This window comes from Rhinopithecus roxellana, chromosome 6, assembly GCF_007565055.1.
Source record: "Rhinopithecus roxellana isolate Shanxi Qingling chromosome 6, ASM756505v1, whole genome shotgun sequence".
Lineage (NCBI taxonomy): Eukaryota > Metazoa > Chordata > Mammalia > Primates > Cercopithecidae > Rhinopithecus > Rhinopithecus roxellana.
The window spans coordinates 117,643,184-117,657,535 of record NC_044554.1 but is presented as its reverse complement, the minus strand read 5'-3'; the positions used below and the strand labels follow the sequence as shown (position 1 = coordinate 117,657,535).

The window sequence follows — 14,352 nt, the reverse complement described above, 5'->3', positions numbered from 1 at the left end:
GTAATTTCAGGAAACTACTGTAAGCACATCATTGTTTTTAAGACATATTGTTCTTAATTTTTTACTTTAACTTTTTATCAAACAGTTTTAATTGTATATTATGCCTTACCATTTCTTTATGTGTTATATGTGGTATTTTCATCCGACAAAATGTTAGTTTCCATCACAAAAGTAAAAAAAGGCAAAGAAAGTTAAAAGAAATGAAATGGAATATATACTATCAACATTTGAAAATAATTCTTTTTTGAAATCTATCCTAAACAACAATATTTACATGTTTCTATAATCTTAAATATGCTTCTCTTTAATTTCGTATATGTGAAAAACTTTCCCTTTTAATGGAGGGGTCTCAAGACACAACTTCCATAAAATATCTTTAATCTTTTAAAGTACTAAAATATAAATAAACTATCATTAATAAATTTTTAAAAATGCATGAAGCTATAAATTTCCAGTGTTGCTCTATTAATAGACATTGAGCCAAAAAGTCCTTAAGTGAACTGAAGATCATCAAACAAAAACTGTTCCAATCATTTCAAAATGTGCATTTTTGAGCACAGAGGTTCATCATAAGCACCATGCCTATAATCGCTTTAAATGTAAACAGAACGATCAAACAAGCATTACATTAATGCAGGCACCATAATCTTGTACTATCTGATGCTTATATTACTATTTAGGAAACTTGTAATTATAGTCTAAGTCAATGCTTCATTTATCTTTAGAATAGATGTTCTTAATGACTTTATGTGAAAATCAGCTAGCATGCTCTCAGCTACAAGCTATTGAAAACACAACAAAAAGTATATTAAACAATGAGGACATTTATCACCTTATTTCCTCTTTGAAATTCCAGGACTAGTATAATGTAAATTTGCTTTTGAGGATATTTAGTTCTATTTGATAAATAAATTTGAGGTTTATAAAATATAGGCAAACCATTTTAAGATATTTTAAGTACAAATTTTGCTAGTAAGACATGAGCAGAATTCACAGATGTATAAAGTATTAAGAAGACGACTGTGTATGTGTTACACATTGACAGAAAGGGCTGCAAGATCAAGAAATGTCAATTACTCTTGAAGCATATGAATAATAAATGTTCATGATATATTAAATACATAAGAGGCACTAAATATCCAGGATACACTAAATATACATATTCACTTAATATTCATGAGGGGGTTTCTCAGCTTCGACACAACTGATACTTTGGGCCAGATAATTCTTTGTCTTGAAAGGCTGTCTTGTTCACTATAGCACACTTAGCATCCCTGGATTCTACCTAATAGATGCCGGTAGCATCTCTTACATATACCAGTCATGACAATCAAAAATGTCTCCAGACATTGCTAAATGGACACTGGGGGACAAAAATCACCCTGGTTAACAACAACTGCTGATACTCTTTCCTGCCCTATATGTTATCTGTCCAATAAACACAACAGAACTCATGACTGTTTGTGAAGCTAACTGGCAACCCACAGCCACTGACTAGGCATACTTGTCCCAGTATCTCTCAGACACTTGAGCAGGTGTTATTAGCTTGGGACAACTGCTATCTTTGAGGCTTGCCCAAACCTCAACTCTGGTCCTTGTAACCACAACATCAGTGGGGAAGGCATATGCAGATGTATGAACATGAACACTATGTACCCCAGGATTAGCTGGCATGGTCCCTCTACCCTACTTGCCCCTAACCCAGGTATGCCAACCAAATAATCTTTCCTCTTGCCACTCACTGTGCACTTTAAATTAATGTAGTGAATTATGTGATTTGAGGACTGGAATTTAGTCTGTGGGAGCTTTTGGTTCCCTCACTTCTAGCATAGCTCACCTTGTAGCATACTTGGAGGCTACAATTGCATCAAAGTAATCTTCCCACCTGATATCAGGGCAATTCCAGGGTTGGTTCATGTGGTGGCTCAGTGCCATTAATGAGATGAGGGGTGTTTACAACTTTCTGCTCTGCCATCGGCATGGTAGCTGGGACTCTCTTAACTGGCTCCTCTCATGACCCTGACGTGATGGCTGCAATTCTCAGTATCTTATAAAAACTACATTATTCCAAGATTAAAAAAAGAAAAAAGCCTTGTATTTATTTTTAAAAGTGAACAAGCCCTTTCAAAAATAGCTCTTAGCATTCATCTTCTCAAGTATCTTTTGCCAGAATTACATTATATGGCCACTCCTAAACCAATCCTTTGACAAGAACATTTGTCTGTGAACAATCAAGATTCTCCTGCCAGGCCTCCCTTGACCATCATGATTCTTTACAGAGAACTGAACAATATTGGTGGAAAGGAGAGTGGTGAAGAAAGTACCTGATGTACATCCAACTGAAAATTGTCTTTTTTTTTTTTTTGTCTTCATGAGTATATTATATATTTCACAAATTTCCAAGGGCTTATAACAAAAATGTGAAATTACAAGGGAAAGACCTGCCTCAGGCAAAACTGGTCATTGCTCCAGCATCCGCATCACACCCTGTTACCCAAAACAGGAGAGATACTAGCCAGGTGTTTGCAAAGGACTGTCCTCCAACCTTGCTATCAGTCTTAAAAACTTCCCCAGAAGTAGGAGGGAAACATTATCATACAGAGGCATGTATATCAGCAGAGCCAGCAAGGTGCCCTCTCCTGGGAATCTGAACTTGTCAATTCAGAAAAAAATCATTCAGCTGATGAAGGAAAGAGAAACAGAAGTCAAAGGTAAGCTGACATTTAAAAGAAACTGAGCTGTATGGCGGTGAATACCAGAGTGAAAGCCCCAAATCCCCACTGCTGAAGTCCCTGAATGCAGAACACCCTATCCCTGTGCTAGACATCTTTGGGATCCTTGCTCTATCACTGTCACACGAGTCAAACCCCAGTACTGGAGCCAGCATGAGTGAAATCAAAATCACCTAGGTCAAATTCTCCTCAGAGGAATACTAGCTGTGGTATAGGAATAGTAGAAGTAATAATAACAAAAAAATTTTAAAACAACTTTTGAGTCCTCCAGGTTTTCAAATTTCAAGGGAACACTTCCCTTTGAATTATAAAATCTAGGCATTAAGAGAATATGAGTCACTGCATGAATGTAATTACAACAAAGAAAAGCCCTCTGCTGAGGAATTATGCAGCTATTTCAATCAAGCCTCTATATACAAGTATTGCTGGAAAGTGCTCCATGTAATTTTAAACCAAAAACAGCTCATGCAATTTGGTTTTGTCTGTTTGCATATTGTGAAAGTCGGCTAAGTATTGTTATTTTAATGATTAGGGTGAGAAACCTTAAACTTAAAGTTTCACTTTTCCCTCTACTAAAGTTAGAACCTAAGTAAATTTTCTTGAAGCTTCCTGAAGTAGAGATAATCAAATTACCTTATTTTTCTTAGAACATCATCATTTATCATTATATAGGGATCTACTTAAATCATTTTAAGTGTAGGAAAATGGAAGACCTCCTTAACATAAAGGAAATTTTACATTAATGTAAATGGGTCAGGTAGAATTCACTCCATGCTAATAGCTTAATAATGCTTGTTTATTAAGCATGAATGCTTGTTTGTGAACTTTGAAAAAGTAAAAATCATTTTCAACCAATTTCTAAAGGCCATTCATTCTCTAAAGGAAGTAAGTAGATGCTTATAAAATCAGAAATGTTTTCTGAGGCCTTTTTTCATTTGCATGCCATAATAAGCCTAAAAAAGCAAAACAAATATAATGTAAACATTTTCAGTCATAATAATGATTATCCTTTGTCTAGTGGGCAACTGTCATGAATCAAAGACAGCTGGTATAGTATTATACAAAGGTTTGGGAGTTAAAAACAAAAACAAATATTTCAATTTTCCATCCAAGCTCTGCCATTTACTAACTGTGTACCCTTGGCCAAGTTGCTTAATCTTGATCAACATAACTTGCTTCTGTTTAAAATGGAGACAGCAAAAAAAAAAAAAAAAAAAAAAAACACCACTTCATAAAGCTGGTATGGTATTAAACCAGAACACAGATGAAATGCATCTCAAATCCTGATTTCAATCATTCACATACCCTATTCACCATGTCATATCTATTCATCTTTCTCTAGAACTCTCTCTCACTGTTTTGGGACTTAAAACCATTGAACCACTTTTTCACTCTCCTCACCTCCTTCTTGTCTACTTAATCCAGTTTATATTCCATGATCTGTGCTGATAAATTACCTCCCTGCACACACTCTAAACTAATTTGCACCTTTTTCCACTGTACTGCTTGACCAAACCTCAATCACAGTAAAATTCCTTCTACTAGTCAAAGTCTGACTCCAAGAAGCAGAACATCTTGAATGTTCATAGGCTGGTTTAGGATCACAGTTGTCAAATGGTCCCGCATCACAACACTGCCCTTAAGTCCACTACACTTTTCCGGTCAATTTACTCTGAGAAGACCCTTCTAAATCTCTCTCCTCAACATCTCCAATGTGCTCCCTCATTATTACTCTCTTCAGATAACCTCACTTCTGTATTCACTGAAAAAATGAAAACAGGACTACCTCATCTTTCCAACTACCAGCACCCCTGCTCCTGAACCAGTCTCTACTAGGATGTCAAATAGGCATCTCAAATTCAACATGTCTAATGCATAACTCTCTCAGTCAAATCCAGACATTCAATTCTATGTTCAAAATGTATCCTAGCAACAACTTGATGTGAAAAAAAAAAACAACTGGAGACATTCCCTTAACCAAGTGATCACAGTTAACATAACCAGTAACAGAAAAAAAAAAAAACAAAATCATGTGCTTCTGAAGTGATGCTTGCATAAGAAGCAAACAAATGAACAAAGAAACTTGAATGTGCAATAGATTTTCAAAGAAACAGCCTCAGAGCAAAGATGTAATCCAAGGTGCTGCCAATAAGATGTAACCTCAAGGTCAAGAGTAAGTCAAGGGTGTAGTTTTAAAACGCTTTGTTAAAACTCAGAAAGACTAAAGGCTGTTTCGCCTTGACCAAATCATCTATGTAAAAGAGTTTCGAAGACTATTAAAGGCCTCAGCTAGACAAAAGAGCTTCTAAGAATCTCGTAGGTTCTCATATACATTCTTACCTAAACAAAAAGGTTAGTATGAATCTTCAGGGCATTGTCCCACAGCATCTTAACTCACAGTAGAGAGGGGCCTATCTCAAAAAGATCTGTGGATGTGGATTTGTCTAATGGGGTAAATGACAATGAGATTCACATGAAACCTATGAAGTTCTCAAGAGAATTATATCACTAGAACCACACCAGCTTGGACCAAAATGGACAGTCAGTTCAAACTTTTTATAGCCAGGAAACAGACCTAGAAAGATAGTTAGCATAAGCCCAGCACATTTCTTAAAAAAAAAAAAAAAAATAGTTGACTCAGAGGGTGAACCCAAGAACCGCAAAGGACTGCTCCCAGGAAGCAAAGCAGAGCCTTAATCAACATAGATTCCCTTCTGCCAAAGCAGGAAAAACCAGTGACATACCTGATTCAATATCAGAAACTCAGTGGACCAGTGACTGCTAAGCTGCTATATCCCACTTTTTGAACAGGAGTGTCTACTGCAGTCACCCTGCCCCTATCTACTCTGTATTTTAGGTTATCTTTTTGGTTCAAGGGTCTACACCTGGGCTACCTCACCTAAGCAGACCTATCTACACCTGGACCTGATTCAGATGATAACCTGAACCTTGCATTCGAGCTTGATACTATAATGGAAGAAGATTTTTCAGGGGTCTCTGGAGGAATGTAATGCATTCTGCATATGTGATAAACACAAATAATGTGTGGCCAAAGGACAAACTGGTTGATTAAAGAAGGCTACAAATTGTCACTTCTTCTAATGGCAAAATGGAAATCATTTCTTCTCCCCTTGAATGTGAGCTGGCCCTGTGAAAAATATGAGACAGAAGTGATATTGTGTGTCTTAGTCCATTTTGTGCTGCTGTAACAGAACATCACAGACTAGGTAATATATAATGGACAGAAATATATTGGCTCACAGTTCCAGAGGCTGGGAAGTCCAATATCAAGGTGCCAGCAACTTGTGAGGGCCCTTTTGCTGTGTCACCATATGGTAGAAGTAGAGAAGGGAAGAGGGAAAGAAGAAGGAGAGAGAAGGAAGGGGAAAGAAGAGAAAGGAAGGGAGGAAGGAGACAGGGAGAAGACAGGGAAAGAGGTAGGGAGAGGGAGGAGGAGGGAGGGAAGGTAAGGCAAGGCAAAAGAGGGTGAGAGCGAGCCAGAGACAGAGAGGGAGAGCACACACAGAAGCAAGAGGAAATCAAACTTGCCCTTCTATAAGGCACCAATCCCAGGACTGTGAGTGCAGCCAGCCTTCATGGCCTAATCAATCACCTTTAAAAGGTCCCACCTCTTCACACTGTTACAATGGCAATTAAATTTCAACATGAGATTTAGAGGTGACAAACATTCAAACTACAGCTCTGTGTAACATCTGAGATCTGCAGATTCCATTTTCATGCATGTAGAATTCTCCTTTGAATCCAGCCACCATGCTGTCAGGAAGCCCAAGCAACCACATAAAAAGACCATGTGGAAGAGAATCATGTCCCTAGCTGACAGACCCAGTGAATTCCAAGCCAACACTGACAACAATTTCCAACCATGTGATTGAGGCAAGTCTGCATCTTCCAGATATAATAGTATCCCAGCTGACACTACATAAAGCATATCTGCCCAGCTGACCTACAGAATTGTGCAAAACAATATACACCATAAAGATTATAATATACTGTAACAAGCTGACTACGCCTTCTTATTCTAACATTCAATGATTGTTATGCTGCCCCAAATTATTATGGTTTCCTTACAGCAGTCACGAAATATTAAATGTAACTTACTTTGGACAATATAAAAGAATCATAAGTTATAATCCAACCAGTGAAAATAAGAAAAGCCCACAGATCATGGGTCACCATCAAAAATCAAAGACTTCATAAGGTCTTTAAACTATGAAACGCTCTCCAGAAGAACAGAACTGGAAACATGGAAGCTTTAAGGATCCAAATTTCATTATTTCATTTAAGAGGAATAAGAAATTATGAGCTTAGAAAGGTTTTTTAAAGAAAATATTCTTCCCATTCTCTCCATTCTATGAATCCCTCCCCAACACCTCCATTTCACCTTCTTTATTTTCTTACTTTCTCTAGCCATATACCAACCCTCCAGATCCTTTTGATATACTAGAGAATCCTCACTATAGAAAATGAATAAATATCACTGAGAATTAACCATCCATTCCTCGGCTTTTTTTAAAGTGCCAAAACAGTTATCTATACCCTCAGCATGTAATGAGTGGTATTTAAAACGTTTATGTTGTTTAAACTAAATTAAAAGGAAACTACAAAAGGGAATTAAAAGTTTATTCAATATCTGATTTTTGGATGAAAGTTTCACTTTATTACTTTTTGAATTTGTAAATATAATTCCGATTTTGCTTATGCACATAAAAGAAATATTCTGTGTACCCTTGTGTCTAAAGGTGAGGCTATTTTTGTTACATTCTATTGAGGAAGTCACAATCTGATGCAAATTCTCAGGGAGCTTTAAATGTGTATGCTAGGACTAGGGCACTAACAATGTGATTAAGTAGAAGTTGAGCCTGGCACTATCATGAATGTTAGCTCTTATTTATAGAATCCTGTTCCTAGTAAAGCAAAGTTTTCCAAGCCTAGCTTTGCAGCAGAATCAGATTAAAAAAAAAAAAAAAATACCTAGACTCCCTCAGACCTACCAAATCAGAATCTCCTAGGTTTATTCTGCTATAAAGAAAAGTTATTAAGACATGGAAGTTTAATCAAATTAACAGTCTACAAATATGCTAGTAAAATTCTATTAACATATAACGGCCTGTTGGCATATCTGATCATTGTAGCTCAATACCACTTTAAAAGCCAAGGTACCAGGGAACATACTACACCAAGGCAATTAAAATGAGACCCTGGTGAATCTTATTGCAAATAATCAACAGAGGGAGACATGTTCCTCTTCATTACATCCAAGTAAAGGACTAATGTTTTGTAGTTTTTTAAGGATAAAATTGCCAGACTTACTTCAAATTTACTTAGACTTCTTATGAGTACCCTAGAAATGGAGATTTTGAGCACTTAAAAAAAAGATGAATTATTGGGCATAGTTCAAATAAATTATATTCCTTAAAGATTCTAATTCTTATAATATTTTTATAATATTAATCACTTGAAAATCAGATCCCATCTAACCTGGTTTTCACCACACCACTTCACCAAACCTGTACTTTCACGGTCACTAATTAGCTACCTCTATATCGTTAAATCTAACAGTTAATTCTCAGTCTTAATCTTACTTGATGTATAAGCAGCATTTGACATAGCTGATCACCCCTCCTCTTGGAAATATTTCCTTCAGCTTCCTACCAGGAACCACACAGTCCTGGTTTTTCTCCTTTCTCTTGCTGCTGCTGCTTCTGTCTCCTTTGCCGGTTTCTTCTCATCACTACAGTTCCTAAATATTGGAATACCCCCAGGGATCAGTACTTGATCCTCCTCTTTTCTTCTGACCCTCTCTTCCTCGGTGATTTCATCTAATGTTTTCTCTTAATTAACAATTACATGCCGATGTCTCTTGGTTTTATATCTCCAGCTTAGACTTCTCCTCTGAACACTGGAATCATATATCCAACTCTCTCTCTCTCTCTCTCTCTCTATATATATATATATATATATCTCTCTCTTACTTATTAAATAAGCATCACACTTAACATGTCCAAACTTGGGCTCCTGATATTGCTTGACCAACATGATTCTCCTATAATCTTCCCAGCTTCTTAAATGGCAACTTAAATTTTCCAATTACCCTGGCCAAAAATCATAGAGTGATCATTGACTCTTTAATCTCTCTTACAAATCACATATGCAACTGATCATATGTGATCATATGACAAAATATTGAAAATTTTGTCAATAGTGTTTTCCAAAAAATTTCCAGCATAAGAACATTTCCATTGCTACCACCCTGGTTTGAGCCACGATGCTATCTTGCCTGGAATACGGCAAGGCTTAAGATCTATTCTATTAACCTATCAACACTTCGCTTATCATCCATGTGAAGAATATAACAATCCCATCATTAGTAAGAACACAGAGTAATAGACATTATTATCCACTGTTAATGATAGTCAAATACTGTCCTCTTGATAAAGCAATTTTTCGAAACAGTAAAAGTCTTAAACTTCTAATATTCTTTGTACCTAAGAATCTAATGAAGAAAATAACTCTAAATATAGGAGATATTTTATGGAATTAAAAAAATAATATCAGAAAACCTAGTGTTGACAAGGCTGTGAGCACAGAGTTTTGTAGAATTTTCATGGAGGGAAATTTGACAATACATATTAAATGTAAACCTTTTGAACCTGGAATTCTGTTTCTAAGAATTTAAGGAATAATTTTGAATAATTTTAAAAGAGATTTTTAGCTGTAAATATTTTCAATACACTATCATTGTGAAACACTGAAAAATTTTACAGCAATTTAAAAAATAAGATCCCAAAATTTACAATTAAATACTCTGCTGACACTAACATGCCATAGAAGATATCAAAAGGTGGTCATAACATCTACAAGAAAAGTTCTACATTTTGCAAAACAAATAAAAATATATATTGTCAAGAAAGAAGACAAGAAGCATACATTACAAAGATGCTAGCAGTGCTTCTCTCTAGGTAGTTAATTACTGTTACATTAATTTTACTGATCTTATTTTGACACCTTAAAATGTCTATAATAAACATGTATTGTTTCTAATAAGAAAATTAAATTTTGAAATGTATTTTAGAAAGCCATCACCCAATGTTATTCACAAAGCAAACTAAATATATAAAAATAGATAATTGGTTAAATAAAATATTTTCCACACATTTAGTGGAAAATAATGAAGTAAACAAAAACTCTTTAATTAGAGTTTGTATTAACAGGTAATATGGTTCTTTTATGTTAAAAAACAAAAGCAGAACACAAAATTATATAGAGAGAATATAACAATTATATAAATAAAACAATGCACAGGGAAAAATACACTCACATGTTTAAAAATTTCACCTTTGGGGGTGGCACTATAGGTCATTAAAAATGTTTTGGTTTTGGTTTACCATTTTAGATAGTTTCTTCTGGGTACTTATCACAAAATTTCTCAAGAAAAGTATTAAACATCTTAATTATTTTTCAGTTTTAAAAATAATAGCAATAGAAATAATAGTTAACATATTTGAGCACCTACTACTATTACCACAGCTACCACTACTACTACTATTACTATGATTACTAGTACTATTTCTACTGATCTAATGGTTTTGCCTGTATTAGCGCATCTGATCCACACAACAACACGCTAAGTAGGTGCTGTGGTTTGAATGGAGGCATCCTTCCAAAGTTTTTACATTGGAACTTAACCCTCAAGGGGATGATATTAAGAGGTGAGGCCTTTGGGAGGTTATTGGGTCATGAAAGCTCTTACCTCATAGAACAGATTAGTGCCTTTATAAAATCTTTAGAAAGTTAGTCCCCTTTGCCCTTCCATCCTGTCTGCCAGGTGAAGACAAAGCATTTGTCACCTCTGGAGGACACAGCACCAAGGCATCACCTTGGAAGCAGTGAATGACCTCTTACCAGACACTGAATCGGCCAGTGCCTTGATCCTGAACTTCCCAGGCCCCAGAACTGTGAGAAAAAAAATTCTATGATTTATAAATTACTCAATCTGTGGTACTTTGCTACAGAAGCAGGAGTAGACTAAAGTGGTAGGTATGATTAATATCTCCATATAGATGAGGAAACTGAAGGACAGAAAGGTAATTTACTCAAGAGTATGCAGTTAGTGGTAGTAAGTAAATTCAGACAGCCTGACTACAGAGCTCATTCTCTTGACCACTAAACCCAACCCCAACCTGTATCTTTATTCCTCCCATAATTTTCTTCTATTTTCATTTGTCTAGTTTTCTACATATGTAGCTACATCAGCCCTAAACTTTTCTACATAACTGTAAAGCCTTTGATATGGGCAAATACATTAGGTAATATATTAATTCCAATTTTTTTTGGCTACATCCCTCCTGTGGCCTTCCATCCTCCTGCTCACATCTGGACTAACTGCACCCCAGGCCTGTTGTACAGCCATAATCCTAGAACCTATGATCCTGGGAATTCCCTTGGCTTCAGAACTTCATTGTAAACTGTTTCCCATATCTCACATTTTCTTGATCTTCTCCCTTTTATTTTGGTGGAGCTCAGTCTCCAATGCCTTCCAAATAAAGAATGCATCATGTTAATTTACTTTAAATCTTGCACATATATTTTCTGAGAACTCACCTTTGATTGATGGTTTGGATTTGTAAGTACAGAAATCCTGCAGAACTTACGCAACAATGTTCCACTGTCTCCTAGTATGGCTAGTAAGAAGTCTGATGCTATTCTGATTCTGATCTTTCCAATGTGACCTTTTTTTTCCTGTATGGAAGCCTTTCTGATCTTCTCTTTTATCTCCACCATTCTAAAACATCAAAATTGTATGTCTTCATGCGGGTCTTCTTTCATTCACTGTCCTGGGCATTCAATGGGCACTTTTAATCTAGAAATTCCTATACTTCAGTTATGAAAAATTTTCTTAAAATATTTCTTTGATAATTTCCTCTGTGTCCTTTCTTTAGTGTCTTTCTGGGACTCCTACCAGTCAGATGCTTAGTCTCCTGAATGATCCTCTAAATTTTCTTTTCTTAATATCACTACCATGGTGAATGATCCTCTAAGTTTTTATCTTGTCTCTCCTATATTCCACTTCTTCATCTTTTGTCCTGTTTCCTGGGAGAACTTTTTTTTTCAACTATATTATTCAAACGTCTACTGCTTGTTATTGTTTCTACTAGTTTTTCTAGGTGTTTTCCTCTGAATTTTTAAGTATGATTTTCTTGTTTCATAAATGCAGTAGTTATCTCTTTGAACACAGGCATACCTTGTTCTATTGTGCTTTGCTTTATTGTGCTTCACAGATACTGTATTTTTGTTCTTGTTGTTGCTATTGTTGTTTTACAAATTGAATGTTTGTAACTCCGGCACCAAGCAAGTCTATCAGTGCCATTTTCCAACAGCATAAGCTCATTTTGTGTCTGTGTCACATTTTGGTAACTCACAATATTTAAAACTTTTCATTAATTTATCTGTTATGGTGATCTGTAATCAGTGACCTTTGATGTTACTATTATAATTGTTTGAGGGCACAATTAATCAAACCCATATAAGAGAGTGAACTTAATAAATGTTGTGTGTGTTCTCACTGCTCAATTCATTGGCCATTCCCCCATCTCTCCCCCTCTCCTCAGGCATCCCTATGCCCTGAGACAAAACAATATGGAAATTAGGTCAATTAATAACACTACATTGGCTTCTAAGTGTCCAAGAAAAGAAGCAGTTGCATGTCTCTTACTTTAAATCAAAAGCCAAACACAATTAAGCTTAGTGAGGAAGGCATGTTGAAAGCCAAGATAAGTCAAAAACCAAACCTCTTATGCCAAACAGCCAAGTTGTGAATGCAAAGGAAAAGTTCTTGAAGGAAATTAAAAGTGCTGCTATAATGAACACATGAATGATAAAAAAAAAAAAAAAAAAAAGCAAAACAGCCTTATTGCTGATATGAAGAAAGTTTTAGTGGTCTAGATAGAAGATCAACCCAGCCACATATTCCCTTAAGCCAAAACCTAACCCAGAATAAGGCCCTAACTCTCTTTAACTACATGAAGGCTGAGAGACATGAGGAAGTTGCAGACGAAATGTCTGACGCTAGCAGAGGCTGCTTTATGAGGTTTAAAGAAGGAAGCAGTCTCCACAATATAAAAGTACAAGGTAAAGCAGCAAGTGCTGATGGAGAAGCTGCCACAATTTATCTAGAAGATCTAGGTAAGAGTTTCAACATAGAGAAGGCGGCTATAGCACACAACAGAGTTTCAACATAGACAAAACAGCCTTTTGTTGGAAGATGTCATCTAGGACTTTCCTAGTCAGAGAGAAGTCAGTACCTGGTTTCAAAGCTTCAGAAGAAGGGGTCAGGTGCAATGGCTCATGACCGTAATTCCAGCACTTCAGGAGACCGAAGCAAGAGGATGGCTTGAGCTCAGGAGTTTGAGAACAGCCTGGTCAACACAGCAGGACCCTGTCTCTACAAAAAATTTTAAAAAGTACCCAGGTGTGGTGGTACATGCCTGTAGTCCAAGCTATTTGGGAGGTTAGGCGGATTGATCGCTTCAGCCCAGGAAGTTTAGGCTGCAGTGAGCTGTGATTGTGTCACTGTACTCCAGCCTGGGCCACAAACTGAGATTCTGCCTCAGAAAAAAAAAAAAAAAGAGAGAGAGAGAGAAAGAGAGAACGAAAGAGAAAGGCTGACTCTTCTGTTTAGGGCTAATGCAGCTGATGACTTTAAGCCAATACTCACCATTCTGAGAATCCTAAGGCCCTTAGGAATTATCGTAAATCTACTCTGCCTGTGCTCCATAAATGCAACAACAAAGCCTGGATGACAGCATATCTTTTGACAATGTGGTTTACTGAATATTTTCAGCCCATCATTGAGACCTACTGCTCAGGAAAAAATATTTCTTTCAAAATATTACTATTCATTGACAATGCACCTAGTCACCTAAGAGTTCTGATGGAGATGTACAAGGAGATTACTGTTGTTTTCATACTAACATCACATACATTTTGCAGCCCATAAATCAAGAAGTAATTTCAACTTCAAGTCTTATTATTTAAGAAATACATTTTGTAAGGCTATTGCTGCCATAGATAGTGATTCCTCTGATGGATTTGGGCAAAGTAAATTGAAAACCTTCACCCTATCTAGATGCCATTAAGAACATCCATGATTCATAAGAGGAAGTCAAAATATCAACACAAATATGAGTCTGGAAGATGAGTTTGACCATCATGGATGGCTTACAGTCAAAGACTTCAGTGGAGGAAGTTCCACAGATGTGGTAGAAATAGCAAGATAACTAGAATTAGAAATGTAGTCTGAAGATGTCTACACTGAATGCTACAATCTCATGATCAGATCTGAATGGATGAGGAGTCGCCTTTTTTTTTTTTTTTTTTTAGTGGTGCAATCTCGGCTCACTGCAACCTTTGCCTCCTGGGTCCAAGTGATTCTCCTGCCTCAGCCTCCTGAGTAGATGGGATTACAGGTGCCTGCCACCCACCACACCAGGCTAAGTTTTGTATTTTTAGTAGAGACAGGGTTTCACCATGTTGGCCAGACTGATCGCGATTCCTGACCTCAAGTGATTTGCCCTCCTCAGCCTCCCAAAGTGCTGGGATT

General features: G+C 36.5%; 1 protein-coding gene across 9 annotated transcripts in view; it reads right to left on the bottom strand.

The window, feature by feature from the left end:
* ADAM22 (ADAM metallopeptidase domain 22) overlaps window positions 1-14,352 on the bottom strand; it is a 253,989-nt gene that overhangs the window by 126,147 nt on the left and 113,490 nt on the right. The window lies entirely within an intron of this gene.